Below are 16,525 nucleotides of genomic sequence, written 5' to 3'. Positions count from 1 at the left end.
ACAGTATGGGGGTCCACGTCCCTAACAGCAGCAGCAAGCAGAAGAGCGTTAGCTCATCACGAGCTGGACATAGCCCAGGCACCAGCGTGCAGCTAGAGTGGGCGGTGAGCGGTGTCGCCGTTAATCGCCTCCCTAAGCAATGATGTACAAGTAAAGCGCATAATACCGAATGGATGCGTTCTCCCTTGAGCTGGTTCGTCCAGAGGTGTCCGTACACCCACGCAGTGGCCTGCAGGTCACGGGTCGACCCCGTATTGGCTAATGTATAATTTCTTTCTACCAGCCACAATTGCAGTGGTCGGCTGGGTCCAGGGGTGCGCCCTCGTGTGGGGTGCCGGGCGGTGCTGTAGGGCACAACGTCGTCTTAGTGGTCTTTCCAGCGCGGAGGGTCGCTTTCATGGGATCGTATCGTTCTTGTCCAGGGTGGCGTTGTGAGGTGAGGTTGCCCCCCCCTGACTTTAAGCACAGCTTGTGGAGTTTGTAGGACTCCGTGGGTGTATTGTCTGGGCATAGCGGAGGCCTGCGAGGTCCTGCTGGCCGCAGCATGGGCTGTGTGGGGGGGGGGGTGCGGTAAGCTGGGGGCGACCGGTTCAGGCCTGCCACCGAGTTTCAATGCCCGGGGCTTCCTCCAATGCCTTGGGCTTCGGTAAGTGAGGTGTGCTGTGCACGACCTAGACGCCGTGGTGATCTTTTCCGTCATCACGAAGAGCAACGGGTATCCCAGGAGCATCTGGTGAGTGCAACCCCCCCTCCCCCTAGTAGGCACTCGATGCCTCTTGTGCCCGGGGGCAACCGGAGGTGAAGAGTGGGCGGGGGCGGTAGCACAAGACACTGGGAACCCGGTCTGTGGCTTAGCGGCCCCTTTCCCGTCGCTGCCCGGTACCGTCCCTGCTTAGCATTTCTACTGGCTCCTCCGTGCCAGTGCGGCCTTATCTTGCTACGACTACCGGCCCGTTCTAGACTGCTGCAGGTGATGTCACCGTTCCCACTGGGGCTCCCGGGTGCGCCCAGTGTGGGGAGTGTAAACGGATTAGGGAAGCCACTCTTCCTGTGCCCGGTTCCTCTCTTGCGGGGGTTGTTGGGACTCAAGGCCGACGGTAGCGACCCCGTCGTGGGTCTCCAGGCAGCTTCCCAGCAGAGGGGCCCGCCCATTCCTCCGTCCCTATGCTCCTCCACTCACTCCACTCGGAGGCTCCGTGGTCGGGGGTGGGGTAGGAGAGGCGCACGTGGGATTACCAGTGCTTATCCCCCTCTGGTAATCAGTTTTATTGAGAGGTAGTGCAAGCACTTTCACTGTGAAAGTGTGCTCAGTTGCAAACTGCCCATTCCCCAGCTCGGAGAACTCCTTCCTCGCACCAATGTCATGCATGCCCTGGGGCAATGCAGGGTGCCTTTAATCTACGTTACTGTGCAGCACACAACGCTTGTCCCCCAATTTATCAGTATGCCTGCGGTTTTCTTTCTCTCTACTGACACTTATGTAGGTTCTGCCAAACAAATGAGGGTAGAGGCTGATAGACCGCATCTAACAAATGAATAGTGTCCCAAAATGTCAAATAGTGCAAGGGACCAAGGAGCACTCCCCTCTATACTCCTTAACTAGGAACAAGTCCTACAACAACATTACATACAAAATGGTTCAGCACTATACATCATAGTATAAAAGGTCCACATTAAAGTCAAGACAAAAAGCACATGGAATAATATCCAGATCCAGATGTGTAGTTTCTTGAAAAAGTTTCTTTATTTTTCTTTAAAGGATTTCTCTTTATTTTCTCACAAGCAAGGATTCTTATGTAGGTTCTAGCGAGTAGTGTATTAGGTGAGGCAGGGTGTCCCTCAATGTAATGCCCATCAGCGTGGACTAGGATTCGTCAGTTCACGCTCTCCTTGCCTTACCCGCAGTTAGCCGTGTGATACTGACTCAGACAATTCGGAGTTTAAGTCGGACTTCCTAGCTCTCAACGAATGCAGCCCAGTAATTCAGGCACTTTTCAGTCGGCGTGTGTGAGCCGTAATAGTTGTATACATGCGTGTACAGACTTACAACATATTACTGGTCATCAGGTGGTCTCGTGCATATATAGAGCAGCGTTAATTAACACGTCAAGGATGCCACCCCTCAGCCTTTGTTAGGGGGTCGTTAATTTTTAAGAAAATAGAATACAGCGCGAATAAAGAATCCGAAAGTATTTTGAGATGGAAACTGCATAGCAGCTGCATATAGGCAGATCGGTCGTTATTCCATGTATGTGGGATCAACAGGGATGCAAGGTGCTGTTCCAGACGGGCCTGGCTACCATCACCATGGGCACCGCATCCATTGGTTATTTACATGGCGTGTCGAGCTCAAGCTCGCGGACAGGCCCTCTTTCACCATGTTCATCCTTCAGCACATTTTTAATGGGGTCGGGCAAGAACAACACTCACGTTCAGTTTACTTACCGATGGGTCGAGCACAACACTTGTGCCATAGGCTGTGTAGGCCACCGGGTGGCAGTGCTGCACTGTTTTACTGTTATTATACCTGAAGGCGGTAGAGCACTGGGGAACATATTATTTATGAATGGCATTCGAGTGCTCCACTGTTTTTACTAACATAATGCCAGCTGAGAACAGACTAGAGCGATGCCGTCCACTGGCTCTGCCGTCCCCTGGCTCTGCCGTCCACTGGCTCTGCCGTCCCCTGGCTCTGCCGTCCACTGGCTCTGCCGTCCACTGGCTCTGCCGTCCACTGGCTCTGCCGTCCCCTGGCTCTGCCGTCCCCTGCCTCTGCCGTCCACTGGCTCTGCCGTCCCCTGGCTCTGCCGTCCACTGGCTCTGCCGTCCCCTGGCTCTGCCGTCCACTGGCTCTGCCGTCCACTGGCTCTGCCGTCCCCTGGCTCTGCCGCCCCCTGGCTCTGCCGTCCACTGGCTCTGCCGTCCCCTGCCTCTGACGTCCGCTGCCTCTGCTGTCCAGTGTTTTTCTAATGAAAATGCTTGTTTAATTTATATTTTGTTTTTAAAAGGGATCATTTACATAATATATGATATGTTCCTGCCAATGGTGCGTAGATTTGAACTTCGTTCATGTTCACCCTCTTTAATTTGGGTGGTATCAGCTACAAACTGCTGCTAATGTACCATGGATAGGTACGTTGGCTCGCAGGGCGAGGGATGCTTGAATGCTATACCACCATCCGTTTCATGTGAGGGCCGTCCTGGTTCGCACGGCGCCCTCCCTCTGGATGTGTAGTGAAGGACGCCGTTGACTACAGACATGCGCATGGGTCATTGGCCAATGTCTTGGGGATCTCAGCTAGGGGGAACAATCGATCAGCGTGCTGAGGGCAGGTAGTTAATTGATGCTACTGTTAATTACAGTCTCTCATGTTCGGTTTTCCACCCAACATTTGGGTGCATCTGGTTGGAGTAGCACCCCAGAAGCTTAACCATGGCTTCTTTTGCGCTGCTGGTGTCTTTTAAAACTGGCCGGGTCCTGCTGCATCCGTGTGTCACATGGGGCCTCTCTTGTGCGCATTGTGCGCTCACTCTGGCAGTTTAGCGGGGGCCAGTGTTGTCTACTGACCCTCGCACAGGTCATGGTCCATATTCTTACAACGAAGCCATAAGTGGTTGCTTAACTCCTTAGGCAACTATCACCCATTGGAAGACAAGGGCCCTGGCTTGCTGTAAGGGTCATGTTACGGTTCATCATATAACTGGACCCAAGGGTAGAAGAGACAGAACTATGCAGCACCCCATGCTGAGCAAAGAGGTCCTGCTTGGATGTTCAATCCACACCCTTCATCACATCAATCACCCCCCCCCCCGTTTTGGCTATGGCTGGGTTTTAAACACATTTTACCTGTTTTACAGGGGGTAGGGTGGATGTCTGCTGATTGGTGGTGTTGATTAGGGGTATGGTCTCATTTGCAGGTTGAGCTTGCTATGCGTTGAACGGAGACATTTATTGCAATGTTCAACACGTAAGGATGATAGTTCTCCAGTTCAGAATGGAAGCATTTTCAATATACTACGCAGCAAGCCAGAATTGTGGCTTCAGTTATCTTATACATCTAAGAAGCATTGTTAAAGCCAATGGTACTGGCGTGCTGTAGGTGTACTGTGGTTTTGTAGTTTATATCTGGAGACAATGTCAGATGCCGCTAAACACCAGCCGGCAGCACACTAAGCTTAGCACGAAGCACCAGCGTACGGGTCAGCCATGCCAGATTGCATTGACCACGCAAACAGGAGGGAGCCTGTGGGGCACAGTGCTGCCAGAGGACTGAGGCTGCGGTAACACAGGCCTTGTGGGTGACAACCGTTGCCCATGTAGAGTGGTCTCATAGGTGGGGCGTGCCTACCATCGACAGTGAGGGCTTAAGAAGCGATGAATGCTTGGTCCTCTCGCATTGGCAGACGAATTCTGGGTGGGCTTACCTCGGCATGTCACCTCGCAGTGGTGGCACTGACTCTGGTGATATCGGCTGGCACAGCGCTTGGTCATCAGTCTGTACCCCGTACGGGGGATCATCCTGGGAAGGGGGCACATTAGGGCTTAGTCACCCTAGAATGATACGCACAACTGGCACACGGCGCGTCAGGGTTTGTGTCACACAGAACTGGGGGATGTCTCATGGGGCACACTCACTGCCTGTGGTAATGGTGTGGGATAATTATTGTTTTACTCTAGAAACTGATCTTATGCCCAGGGTCTGTCTGTCTTTGCCACTGGTTAACAGCCCAATGGTGAGAACTATAATTTTACACTTACTCTGGAAATTACAACGCAAAGAGAGGCGCTGCAAAATGCTGAGCTGCATTGGGCATGAGGGCCTTTATTAGGAACATCTGCTGGCACCATATAGACAGATACCATGTACTTTGGGTGGGCATCCCTCTGCAACCATGGGCAGGTTTTAGGTCGCTTCAGTAAGACACATTCACCCGCGCTTTAGCCAGGGCAGCAGGCGGGTGGTGGTAGTTGTCATCTAACGGGTGCTGCGGTGCATAAAAGTTCAGTAAACACTGTGTTAGAGCCCAATGGCGCCAGGGTATTATTGACCTCGGCATTACCTTTATTCCGGAAAAGGGCAAGTAGCTGCACAGAATGTTCCCGTCTGGTTCCCACAGACTTGCCTGCCCCCTGGGTTATCCTTCTATGGGCTAGAACTTGAGATTGGAAGGGGCATATTCTGCTACCGGTGTCCCAAATACGTTGATAGTCAACGCTGGGGTAGATGTACCATGAAGGGCATGATTACTACTTGGATTTTCCATAAGTTTTGGTGGTCAAACTAGGTTGGAGCATTAAATCTATAGTTCTTGGGAAGCATCGAGCATTCTTTCAATCCAAGTAAGGGCAGTTTGCGATAGATAAGTAACAGCGAGTGGGTAACTGACACCGGCTGGTCAGTGACATCGTGCCCCGGGGGCACGCACTCTTCACAAAAACACAGACCTGCAACCAGTAGGGTACCAAGTGGCAAAAACCAGTAAATAGAATGAATATATGTGTCTCTCTGGCCTTACAGCTGTGTGAAGGCGGTCTCATTGAGGGATACGCCCAGGTGAAAATTGTGTGCTTCTTAAGGTTCTCATGACCAATACGGTTTGTGGTAGCACACCAAGCTGATTGTTTAAGGTCATCCTGGGCCGCATTTACACAGCCCAAGAGGAGCACTACAGCTGGGTGGAGCCAGGCCCATTTAGAGGCACGCCCGGGGGAAAATGGTGTGCTCCTTAAGGTTCCCATGACTTCGGCGGTGCGTGGCATCTCCCGCATCAAATGTTAGGCACCATAGTACAGACAGTGCGCCCTGTATCTAATCAGACAGATTCTCTAAGTGGGTATGCCTAGGGGGTTTCACCAGAGGGAGCTGAGCGGGCAAAATTTCCATAAGGAATAAGAGATGCAGGGAAATGCTTGAGGGCAGCCGTGCTCATTGTCTCATAGCCTGTTATGGACATTCCTGTGCGCCTTGATTTGGCAAGCAAAGGGACTTTTTGTTTCAGCAGACACTAGCTGATCCAAGCTAACGTCAAGGGCGCACTGCTTAAATCAGACAGATTCTCTAAGCTGGTATGCCTAGGGGGTTCCACCACAGAGGGAGCTGAACGGGCAAAATTCCCATAAGGAATAAGGGATACATGGCAAGGGCAGGAGGGCCCCGTGCCCAGGGTCACACACTTCTAGTTGTGAACACTCTGGTGCGTCATGATTTAGCAAGCATAGGGACTGTTCAAAGGTTAAGTATAATCCTCCTCGCCATAATAGCTATAGTAGGCAGGCGGGTGGGGGAGTGGTCACCTAGCAAGTGAGCTCCTGCCCTGTAGATGGGGCATGCAGGTGTCCAGGCACACACGGTGCTAGAAGGACGGCAGCTAGGTAAAATCAGCAAATAGATGGGGCAAAAAGAGCCATGGTGTCTGCATTCATCCTGCCCAGAGTTGGCACGGGGCTGAGGCATGTGCTGCAGTGGAACTTTCCCGCATGGGGGCGAATAGTTCTTGGCACAACTTCTCAGGCCAATAGGGCCTTTTGTTTCATCAGACACTAGCTGACCCAGGCTAACATCAAGGGCTATCGGAATATAGATGGGGTCGTCATTGACCAGTAGGGATGGTTCTCTTTCATCTAGATTTGCAGGAGGCTCTAGACAGGAGAGGTTGCGGGTAAGACTATAGCTGTTTTGTGGGGGGCTCTGGCGGCGATGGTGTCCGCCTCCAGAGCTGTGGCGGAGTTACAGGGTGATCTGGAATCAAAGGGGTACAGAAGGGTACCTCTGCGCGGCACCATGGTGGGTGCCAGTGCCAAATCCTAGGAGCCTCATGGGAGGTTCCTGGAAAACCGTGTCGGCGCCCGCTAGTCCACCTGGTGTTCAGTGGCAGCAATCCACTGGTGGGCTTTCATTTGAAAAGCTGATGCAGCCTCGGAACAACGGTCTTTTGATTTGCTTCAGTCAAACAAAAAGGCAGAATACACCTTATAATTATTTCACAGAAAAGGACACGATGGGAAGCATGGAGTTAGGAGGCAAAGAATGGGGGACTCTAAGCCTTATGTGTGCCCCTTCCTGCTTTATGGTGCTTTCTGACAAAGGGTTTTTTCCCCCATAGATGCAACTAACCAATTTTAGATATCCAGAAACACGAGGCACCCGGTGTCCTGACTGTAGGAGAGTAGGGTCTGCAATCCTATGATCACCCAGATTTTTTGCTTTTGCTTCATTGGTTTACGACTTTCTCCGGCTGCGGGCCTGCCAATCAGACCCACAGCCTAGCTGTTCTCTCTCGAAATTATCACACATGTACATTAGGTGCATCCACTAATTGGAACTGGGCCGCCTTGTCAGTCCCTGTCTCAGCATACCACAGGTATCCAGGGCATCGGTGTACCCAGGGCCTACCAGGGGCTGAAGCATGTATTATGCCACCCCTGGAATGGCCGCCCAAATCTGACACAACTGGCTGCACGACAGCTGGGGCCACGTGGTGTAATCACCCGTTGCTGTAGGTGTAGTATTCCTACACCTAAACCCTAAAATGGACACATGGATTCCTATCAGTCACTCCTATAGCAGGCCTTATCAATCCTGAAGGCAGAGTGCAGGGAATCATGTGGGACGGTGCTCTGGCGCGAGCTGAGCCCGTCGACGGCTTGCGGAACCAAGACCTAATAGCCGTTCCATGGTGACGCGGGCCAACTACTTTTAATGCATTATAATCCTTGCGGTTATTTGCTAACTTTGGCATCGCATCACCTATACATGTCGAGTAAGGTGCCATACGAATGGGAATACGAACCCCTCGCCAGTCCTGGTGACGGGGTTAGCATTCCCCCCTTTTAGAGGGACACGACATGGAAGTAACCTTGAACCCCGGTTAAAGTTGACTCAAGCCTCAGCATCACAAAATGGATGCTGCCACCAGACACAAGTCTGACCTCCTGCTGCTGGGGGACCTTCCAGCAAGGGGAGCTTGGACAAAGGGTTTCCTGTCGAGGGCGGTGTTAGCACCGTCCCAGACAGGGTTTGTGTATCCCAGGTAGGCAGGGCTGAAAGGAAGGTGATTGCAAGTGGCACCCCGGTGCTCACTGTGCATAGCCCGGCTCAAACCAGTTTCGGGGGCACACCAGCCCCTGAGCTGGCGCGAAGCCGGACAAAGGATAGGGGTGTAACCACCCCCCTCCTGGCTCCACCCATAGGTAGAACCTAGTCACGGGCCAGCCCCTTTTCTTAGAATAAAGGTAGGAGCGAGTCCCCTTCCCAAATTGGATAATCAGATAATCGGATAACTCCGAATCACGAACTACTTTCCACGAAAGGAACTCTTGACTATTTCTGAAGACTCTCCCTTGTGGCTAAGGAGTAGCCACCCTGCACCAGCAGGCACCATCTAAGCGCTTGCGGTTTGCTGTAAGTCTCTCCTACGGATCAAGACTGCCCAGCTCGACGAGACCCGAGTTCCCTGCCATCTCTGACCTTTTACCTCCCTCATCAGCTCAGCTGAGAGTCGTAGGTGTGACGAGACCTGCGGGACCGGCTATCTTCAGAACCTGCACGACGCTTATCTAGCACGCCCACCGAGGGACCCTCGAGTGAGTGCACCTAGGGTTCGAGAAGCCCTAACCCTGAGCAGCCCCAGCATCGAAGTCTGCCTCCCCAGCATCCTCGAGATCTGCGTGGGGGCCCTTCCGCTCCTTGTTGCTCACCGCGTTGTTCGACCACTTGCCGACCGGCTTGTGGCCCTCTTCACGACGCACCACGATTGTTTCATCACTAGTCTGGTTGCTCCAGACTGGCTCTTGCTCCCCTTCAACAGAGGAGTACCACGGACCCTCCTGGTCCACTCCCGACGCCATCTTTACTCCCCTGCGTGGGTTGCCACTGCCAAGATCCGCTGCCCCTTCCTGGGCCCAGCATCATCGACAGCAGACACCTTCGTGGGACAGCTCGCCCTCCATCCTGGTCGCCGCCGCGCCTCCTGGTCTGAGGAACAGCCGAGTCCGACGTCACCCACTCACCTGGTCGAGGTGACTTCAGCCGGTACCCTCCTGGTACCCACACGATCGCTGGCTAGCGGTTAAGAACTGAGTCCCCTCTGCTTTCAGGTTTCCTTCATCACCGATCCAGGCTTGGATCTCGCTGAACATCGTCACTGGTCGCCTGCCAGCAACTTCTTCTTTCAGGCTCCTGAGACTACACGGGGACTCCCGACATCTTGCCGAACTTCACGCAGCCGCAGCCTCTGGGCTAGGTAACTTGAGCATTTCAGTGCTCCATCGCAGGTTCGCTCTACAAGTGTCTAGTTCCTTTTTCGTTTAGTCCCACTGATCGGATCACTCCGGAATCAGTATCTCCAGACTCTAACCATTCGCATTTCCCTGTAAGTGTAGATGGTTTCCCGTGCCCCTCGGGCATTTGTGTAAATTGTGCAACCAGTAGTATTTTCCTAAGAGTTTTGTAGTGTGCTTAGCTCCCTGACTCATAAAGAGCCAGGGTAGTCTTGTTATAAATAAATATCCTTTATTTTCATAACAACTTGTGTGGTGTCCTTTCACTTGATGTTCAAGGGGTATATGTGATGGTAAACAGCTGGCTTAACACGCCCTCTAGAGTTTAGCCTAAAGACTGCTCGTATCCACGCTACTAGGATAGCTGGTCTAAAAGGTTGACTTACAACCAATCATCAATAAGGGTCGTTTGGAATGATACACAGTGATCACTAGAATAGTGAGCACTACATATCAGGCCAACTTCTCACACTGACATGCAGGATTGCTCTGGTATAAATCTTCGAAACTATGGACACTATATCCAAGTTTTACAAACCCTGTAAGAAGGAAAACACCTGCAAAGCTTACAAGCATCTCCAGGGGAGAAAATATTTATACCTAAAAGAATAAACCTTAACTGTAGACCAACCCCAAAAGGTTGCTTTGGTAAAATAAACGACGTATTATAGGCTATTACACGTCTTTTGTTTACCAAAGCAATCTTTTGGGGTTGGTCTACAGTTTAGGTTTATTCTTTTAGGAAAGAGTTTGGGTAGTTAATAAATGGGACATGATTTTAAAATTGCAAATCATGACGTCTGATTTCGGAATGTCTGGTCCTACACGGCACATGAGGGTATATAGAAGTCCACGTTTGAAACGTTCAGTTAAAGAAGGATAGAAGAGGTGATGGCACACTGCCATGAATCCGAGAGGTACATGGCCAGAGGTAATCGGGTTGCAGGAGTTGTTGACATGCAGCATCCCCCGTTCGATATATAAAAAGCAGTGCCTTGCGCGGCGGGAGACTCCACAAAGATTTAACACATACACTGTGAGCTTATGATGGGCGGGCACCGCCCTCACACCATGCCTACTTGAGGTGATGCGTGGGTACCACCCTCCCACCAAGTCTTCTTGAGGTAAGTTCCTAGGCCTTCCCTCTCTGCCTCGCCTCTCTGTCGTGTCCTCTGCCCCGTTATCATCTTACTGCGTGATGCTCCTCGCTGGCCGAGCCCACCACGAAGAAAAACTAAAAATACCCAACTCCGCACTCCCAGTGTCAACTCACAAGACCAACCGAAAGGCTGGGTCACCAAACGGCTCCGACTGTGATATTTTTATCAATTTGTCCAAATTGTTTTGAAGAGCATGGCAAGAACCCCCGGACACATTTTGTAAAATGCATGCCACTCCATGAGCACACTGCAAAAGTAATTCCATCTACAGGTCAGAGGTCAGGTGACCCGCACACATTTGGAGCGGGCCCCCTGTCATGTCAGAAGGGTCACCTACACCAAACCCGTCACTGGACTTTTTTCTTAGCTATCACCTGTGGTAATGATTTTAGTTTAAATATTAAACTCGGGTCAGCAAGCTCCAGCACGAACTCAATAGATGGCTAAAAAAAACGAGAAGGAAGAAGCAAGCGACAGGGAAAGCGACCGCTTTCACTTTCGCGATCGCTTGAAAAACAAGGAAGCCCGCGAGTGGTGTGCGCGCACGCGCCATCGCGAGCCATGTGGTTTCACTTATCGCACCCGTGTCTGGGCACGATAATTGAAACCACATGAGGCCGGTGCGCGTAATAGACACCAATAGGCCATGGGCGGAGCAATGCACCCTCCTTTGGCCAATTGCGTGATGTCTTCAATAAAAACACGAACGGAAAGGCCAATCGCGTAACACAAAAGAAAAAACACACCCATGAGCATGCCCCATTTCTAGGTACGTTTTCAAACCCCCCTCAAGAGGTCTCTCGCTGCGCAAGGAGTGCTACGCACTGCAACGGGGGCGCGAGACCTAAAAAGCATGGGGGTGCCCCTGCCCCTTCGAGAGGCACCACCAGCATCAACATTATTTTTTTTTAAAAAGCCCTTACAGGGCCTTATCTGGTGCTCCCAGCTAGAGCCGTGAATGTGAAATAAGCGGCTACTCTGGTCATTTCACATTCACTGTTTTTAGTTTGAGAAAGAGTACATGTGTCCTGCCACCACCCCTTGCCCAAGGAATTTCATGGCCCTTGTGATCCCATCCGCTGGGGCTACATTACATTTTACAGGGGGCGTGCGGCCCCCTCCCCAGGCCAGTAGAAGGCTTTGGGGACAACGTCCCTGGGGACGCAAGACCACCCAGGACACCACTAACAATTGCTACCAATGGGGCTCTGGGGGGCCCAGAGTGCCAGCAGCATAGCTGAAAGTAAAGAAAATAAAAGAGCTGTGACGCGGCCAACGCGGGCTGCGTCATTATGCTTTAAAAAAATCTATCTGTCATGTTGTTGAGCAGCTGCTGTGCAACATGGTCAGAATTAAAAAAAAATATGCTTTGACATTTCCTTTAAAATTAGAAAGAGGTCTACACACCTCTGTGTATTTAGTCGACGACCATGGCATAAGTTACCACATTATGCAAGCCAAGACCAAGCACAGGAACTTTCAGAACAGAAGTGCTCGTGGGCACAAGGTAATTGAACAGAAAAGTTCACTGGCTGCCTCTGAAACCGATACTTAACAGCGAGGAGTAACTGGGAGCAGAGACACCGTGGCACCCCCACTCACACACCATCTCCACCCACACCACACACTTTATAAGGGGCATTCATGAGACAGAGCGTCAGCAAACTGTGACAGCGGGCAAACCCAGAGGGGCTGCAAGAACTCAAACTGCGGACCCCAAACCTCTTTGGGGTAAAGAGAACAGTGAACATTCAAGAGAAGAGAGAGAGAGAGAGAGAGAGAGAGAGGGGGGAGGATGAGAGAGCAAGAGGAAGAGAGAGAGAGAGAGAGAGAGAGAGAGGGAGAGAGGAAGAGAGAGAAGAGAGAGAGACCATACACCAATGGCTTCATGAACAAGCATTGGCAAAGCCCTCCGCCCTACCCGTAAGTCACTATGCCAATATTTATGGCCAAGTCACATGTGCAGCGCAGCAGGTCCCCTCGGTCTCCGGGGAAAGGGCAGGAATGCAGAGTGTTCAGGTCAGTGCGGTGCATTCCTGCCCTTTCCCCTGAGCTGGTGCCTTTTGCTGCTAAAACGGCGCCAATGCAAGGAGCGAGCACAGGAAGGAGCCGCATTGGATAAATACAGCGCATTCCTGTCCTTTCCCATTTGACACTGGCAGCACAGCTGGGTGCCCGGCTGCGCTCCCTGCACCGCTAGACTCGTAAATATGCCCTAAAGCTCTATTGTTGGGGGTCCCGGACGGTTCATCAATGTGTGCGTTGATCGGGGAAGAGTGGACAACATAAACTGGCTGACCTCGCTGCGGTGGCGGCAACACTTTTTCTACAAGTGATTTATCGAAAATAAATGCATGTGGGTCCCAGGTAAGCTGCGGATGCCCGGCTCCCTCTTGCATTGCACTGGGACGAGGGGAGCTTAAGGTGGGAGAGAATAAAAGAAACCTACTTTCCTCCCACAAGAACTTCCAAAGTTAGTCTCCCTTGGAGAATCCACTAGAAAAGATCGCGCTGCAGGTTCAGCGTTTACAGATCACCAGGAGAGGGTTCATTCATCGAAAGGAAGAAGGTTAACTAAGAAGAAAGTGCTTTGAAGTGAATATCACTAGCATCATAGCACTTTTTTCAGATGGGGGGACAGGCAAGCACAATGTTTCTGGGTCTGGCACCCTGAGAGGAAGCGCATGCGGGGCGCACCTTTGCTCCGCCATGGGAGGACTTTCCCCATAGAGCCCGTACTTCTCTCGACACTCAACTCCCGAGAGGGGCTTATCGGAAAGCGAAGGCATATCTAGGACTACAAGATCCACCCCCCGTCCTGTCCCTCCACAGCGACACTTCGACTCCAACCCGGAGGTGCGCGGACACAAACCCGAAGTCCTTCTCCAGCCCAATGAAAGGAGGGGAGACACAAGGAGGCGCCTCGGAGCGGCGTCGAAGGGGCAGCGGGAGCGGAGTCGGAAGAGGGAGAGCGGAAGAGAGAAGGTGAACATGACGAAAGGACAGACGAGGAAGAACCAAGGAACGAGGCCCTGAGAGGACACGAGGAATCGGGCGAGCGGCGGAGCGAGCACTGGCGGTGCCGCCGCAGGAGGCTGGAGAGCGGCCGCAGCTCAGGGGACTTGCGGCGGAGTCGGTGGGTGGCGGCGTCTCTGGGGACCCGGGGAGGGTACGAGGGAGGCAGGAGGCGAGTACGAGAATGGGCACGGGTAGTGAATTGAGGAGTCAGCCTCAGAAGTACTTGTGTGTGCCGCACGCAATTTCTTTTTTTGTTTCCCTGAATAATTCGCACTTTACTCCCTGAATAATAAGCGCTTTACTAAACCGCGTGGTAGACAATGAAACTGATTTCAAACTATCTTTTCCTGTGTGACACTATTCTGGCATAAAAGATTGTTAATAAGCACCTTGTATTTCCTGCCTAAAGAATGCACATCCCTAACCAGCACATTAGGATCACGCCATTGAGACCGGATCAGCGAAGCTGTCGGATGGACGAGGGGCAGAGGAACGGATTCCTTGTGTGTAGATTGCCCTTTGGTTATGCTACCCCGAAGGTTAAAACAGTGAACAATAGATGTGGGAGAGGGTTTGTTTCTTTATTATTATGTTCTTTGACTCAACGTTTTCTTCTCAGTTCTTTTCTGAAAGGACTCTTTATATAACAGAATTAAGTTCCAGGGAAGACGGGAGAAGAAAAAAATACACACAAGTCCTCAGAGGCTGGAACTGTCACGTATTTAGTGTTTTCTTAATGGAGGAATTGCCCCAGTGGTCTGGTGTAGGGGTCTGGTCTGGTGTAGGGGTCCGGTCTGGTGTAGGGGTCCGGTCTGGTGTAGGGGTCCGGTCTGGTGTAGGGGTCTGGTCTGGTGTAGGGGTCCGGTCTGGTGTAGGGGTCCGGTCTGGTGTAGGGGTCCAGTCTGGTGTAGGGGTCCGGTCTGGTGTAGGAGTCCGGTCTGGTGTAGGGGTCCGGTCTGGTGTAGGGGTCCGGTCTGGTGTAGGGGTCTGGTCTGGTGTAGGGGTCCGGTCTGGTGTAGGGGTCCGGTCTGGTGTAGGGGTCCGGTCTGGTGTAGGGGTCTGGTCTGGTGTAGGGGTCCGGTCTGGTGTAGGGGTCTGGTCTGGTGTAGGGGTCCGGTCTGGTGTAGGGGTCTGGTCTGGTGTAGGGGTCCGGTCTGGTGTAGGGGTCCGGTCTAGTGTAGGGGTCCGGTCTGGTGTAGGGGTCTGGTCTGGTGTAGGGGTCCGGTCTGGTGTAGGGGTCTGGTCTGGTGTAGGGGTCCGGTCTGGTGTAGGGGTCCGGTCTGGTGTAGGGGTCCGGTCTGGTGTAGGGGTCTGGTCTGGTGTAGGGGTCCGGTCTGGTGTAGGGGTCTGGTCTGGTGTAGGGGTCCGGTCTGGTGTAGGGGTCTGGTCTGGTGTAGGGGTCCGGTCTGGTGTAGGGGTCCGGTCTAGTGTAGGGGTCCGGTCTGGTGTAGGGGTCTGGTCTGGTGTAGGGGTCCGGTCTGGTGTAGGGGTCCGGTCTGGTGTAGGGGTCCGGTCTGGTGTAGGGGTCCGGTCTGGTGTAGGGGTCCGGTCTAGTGTAGGGGTCCGGTCTGGTGTAGGGGTCTGGTCTGGTGTAGGGGTCCGGTCTGGTGTAGGGGTCCGGTCTGGTGTAGGGGTCCGGTCTGGTGTAGGGGTCTGGTCTGGTGTAGGGGTCCGGTCTGGTGTAGGGGTCCGGTCTGGTGTAGGGGTCTGGTCTGGTGTAGGGGTCCGGTCTGGTGTAGGGGTCCGGTCTGGTGTAGGGGTCTGGTCTGGTGTAGGGGTCCGGTCTGGTGTAGGGGTCCGGTCTGGTGTAGGGGTCCGGTCTGGTGTAGGGGTCTGGTCTGGTGTAGGGGTCCGGTCTGGTGTAGGGGTCTGGTCTGGTGTAGGGGTCCGGTCTGGTGTAGGGGTCCGGTCTGGTGTAGGGGTCCGGTCTGGTGTAGGGGTCCGGTCTGGTGTAGGGGTCCGGTCTGGTGTAGGGGTCCGGTCTGGTGTAGGGGTCTGGTCTGGTGTAGGGGTCCGGTCTGGTGTAGGGGTCCGGTCTGGTGTAGGGGTCCGGTCTGGTGTAGGGGTCTGGTCTGGTGTAGGGGTCTTGTAGCTCTCTCGCTTGTCTGTTGCAGAGAATCAGTAACGGAAAAGAGAGAAAAAAACAAACGCCAGGCTGCTGTCCAGGGTGGTGGAATGTAGGTATTCATGCAGGACAGTGCTCCCCTTCTGCTATCCCTATTCCCGTGAAGTGTCTATGTGAGGGGTGGTGCGTTCACTCAGTGTGGCTCCGAACTCCCACCCACCAACCCCACAAAGAAAAGTAGCCAGGCACTTGCCTGAACCCACGGTCCTCCAGGACTGTGGGGAGGGAAGTCTCAGCCTCCACTTCCCTCGGTGGAGTGCTGGACTCAGGGGCGCTGCTCTCAGAGCAGATCTCGGTGTTTCTGGGTGGCGAAGTCCCGGTGTGTCGCGTCTCCCGCTCCTCGTCTCCTCTTGATCCCGTATATGCGGCGATGGGGTTCTCCGTCGTCGGAATGCCGTCCAGGGATCCTTCTTCCGCCGTTGACGATGCCGATGCGTGGCCTTCGGTGCGTGCGCTGCCTAGCCCGCTGAGTTCCCTTCCGGCTTGGCGCGATGTCTCCGCCATGTTGGGGTGGTCGGGCCATCTCGAGAGGGATCCACCACAGAAGCACTTCAAGGTGTGGTGACGGGTATACTATAACATATCTTCTCCAAAAACAGTGATTGACGGCTCCCTTTTTTCTCCTCTCTTATGGGCCACCGGGGAGACACCCTTGACACCGAAGAGGAGTCGGGAACACCTTCCTCTGACATCCCATCAAGCTCAACAGAGACCGAACAGAGAAAAGAGCAGGAGGAAATACATCCTGAACGACCTACCACCCCTGTCACTGATGATAAAAAACGAACTTTTGGCAAATACATTTATCAAACCTGCACCCCCGCAAGTGGTGTCAGAAGTGGGATTGAAAGGCGACATGGAGGCTGCCTTAGCAAAAATGACGGAAAACCAGGAACACCTGGGGAAAGTGATGGAACGTAGCCTGACAGTGGTTGAAGAAGA

General features: G+C 53.0%; 1 protein-coding gene and 1 long non-coding RNA gene across 2 annotated transcripts in view; one reads left to right on the top strand and one right to left on the bottom strand.

The window, feature by feature from the left end:
• Nucleotides 1-16,525, bottom strand: part of FAM131B (family with sequence similarity 131 member B) — a 381,150-nt gene that overhangs the window by 9,199 nt on the left and 355,426 nt on the right. The window lies entirely within an intron of this gene.
• LOC146813599 (uncharacterized) overlaps nt 13,394-16,525 on the top strand; it is a 59,227-nt gene continuing 56,095 nt past the window's right edge. Inside the window, exon 1 of the long non-coding RNA XR_014966051.1 lies at nt 13,394-13,576. This is a non-coding gene — a long non-coding RNA (uncharacterized LOC146813599). The remainder of the gene's footprint in view (nt 13,577-16,525) is intronic.

The sequence above is a fragment of the Triturus cristatus genome, chromosome 7 (assembly GCF_964204655.1).
Source record: "Triturus cristatus chromosome 7, aTriCri1.1, whole genome shotgun sequence".
NCBI lineage: Eukaryota > Metazoa > Chordata > Amphibia > Caudata > Salamandridae > Triturus > Triturus cristatus.
This window is presented reverse-complemented; position numbering and strand designations above follow the sequence as displayed.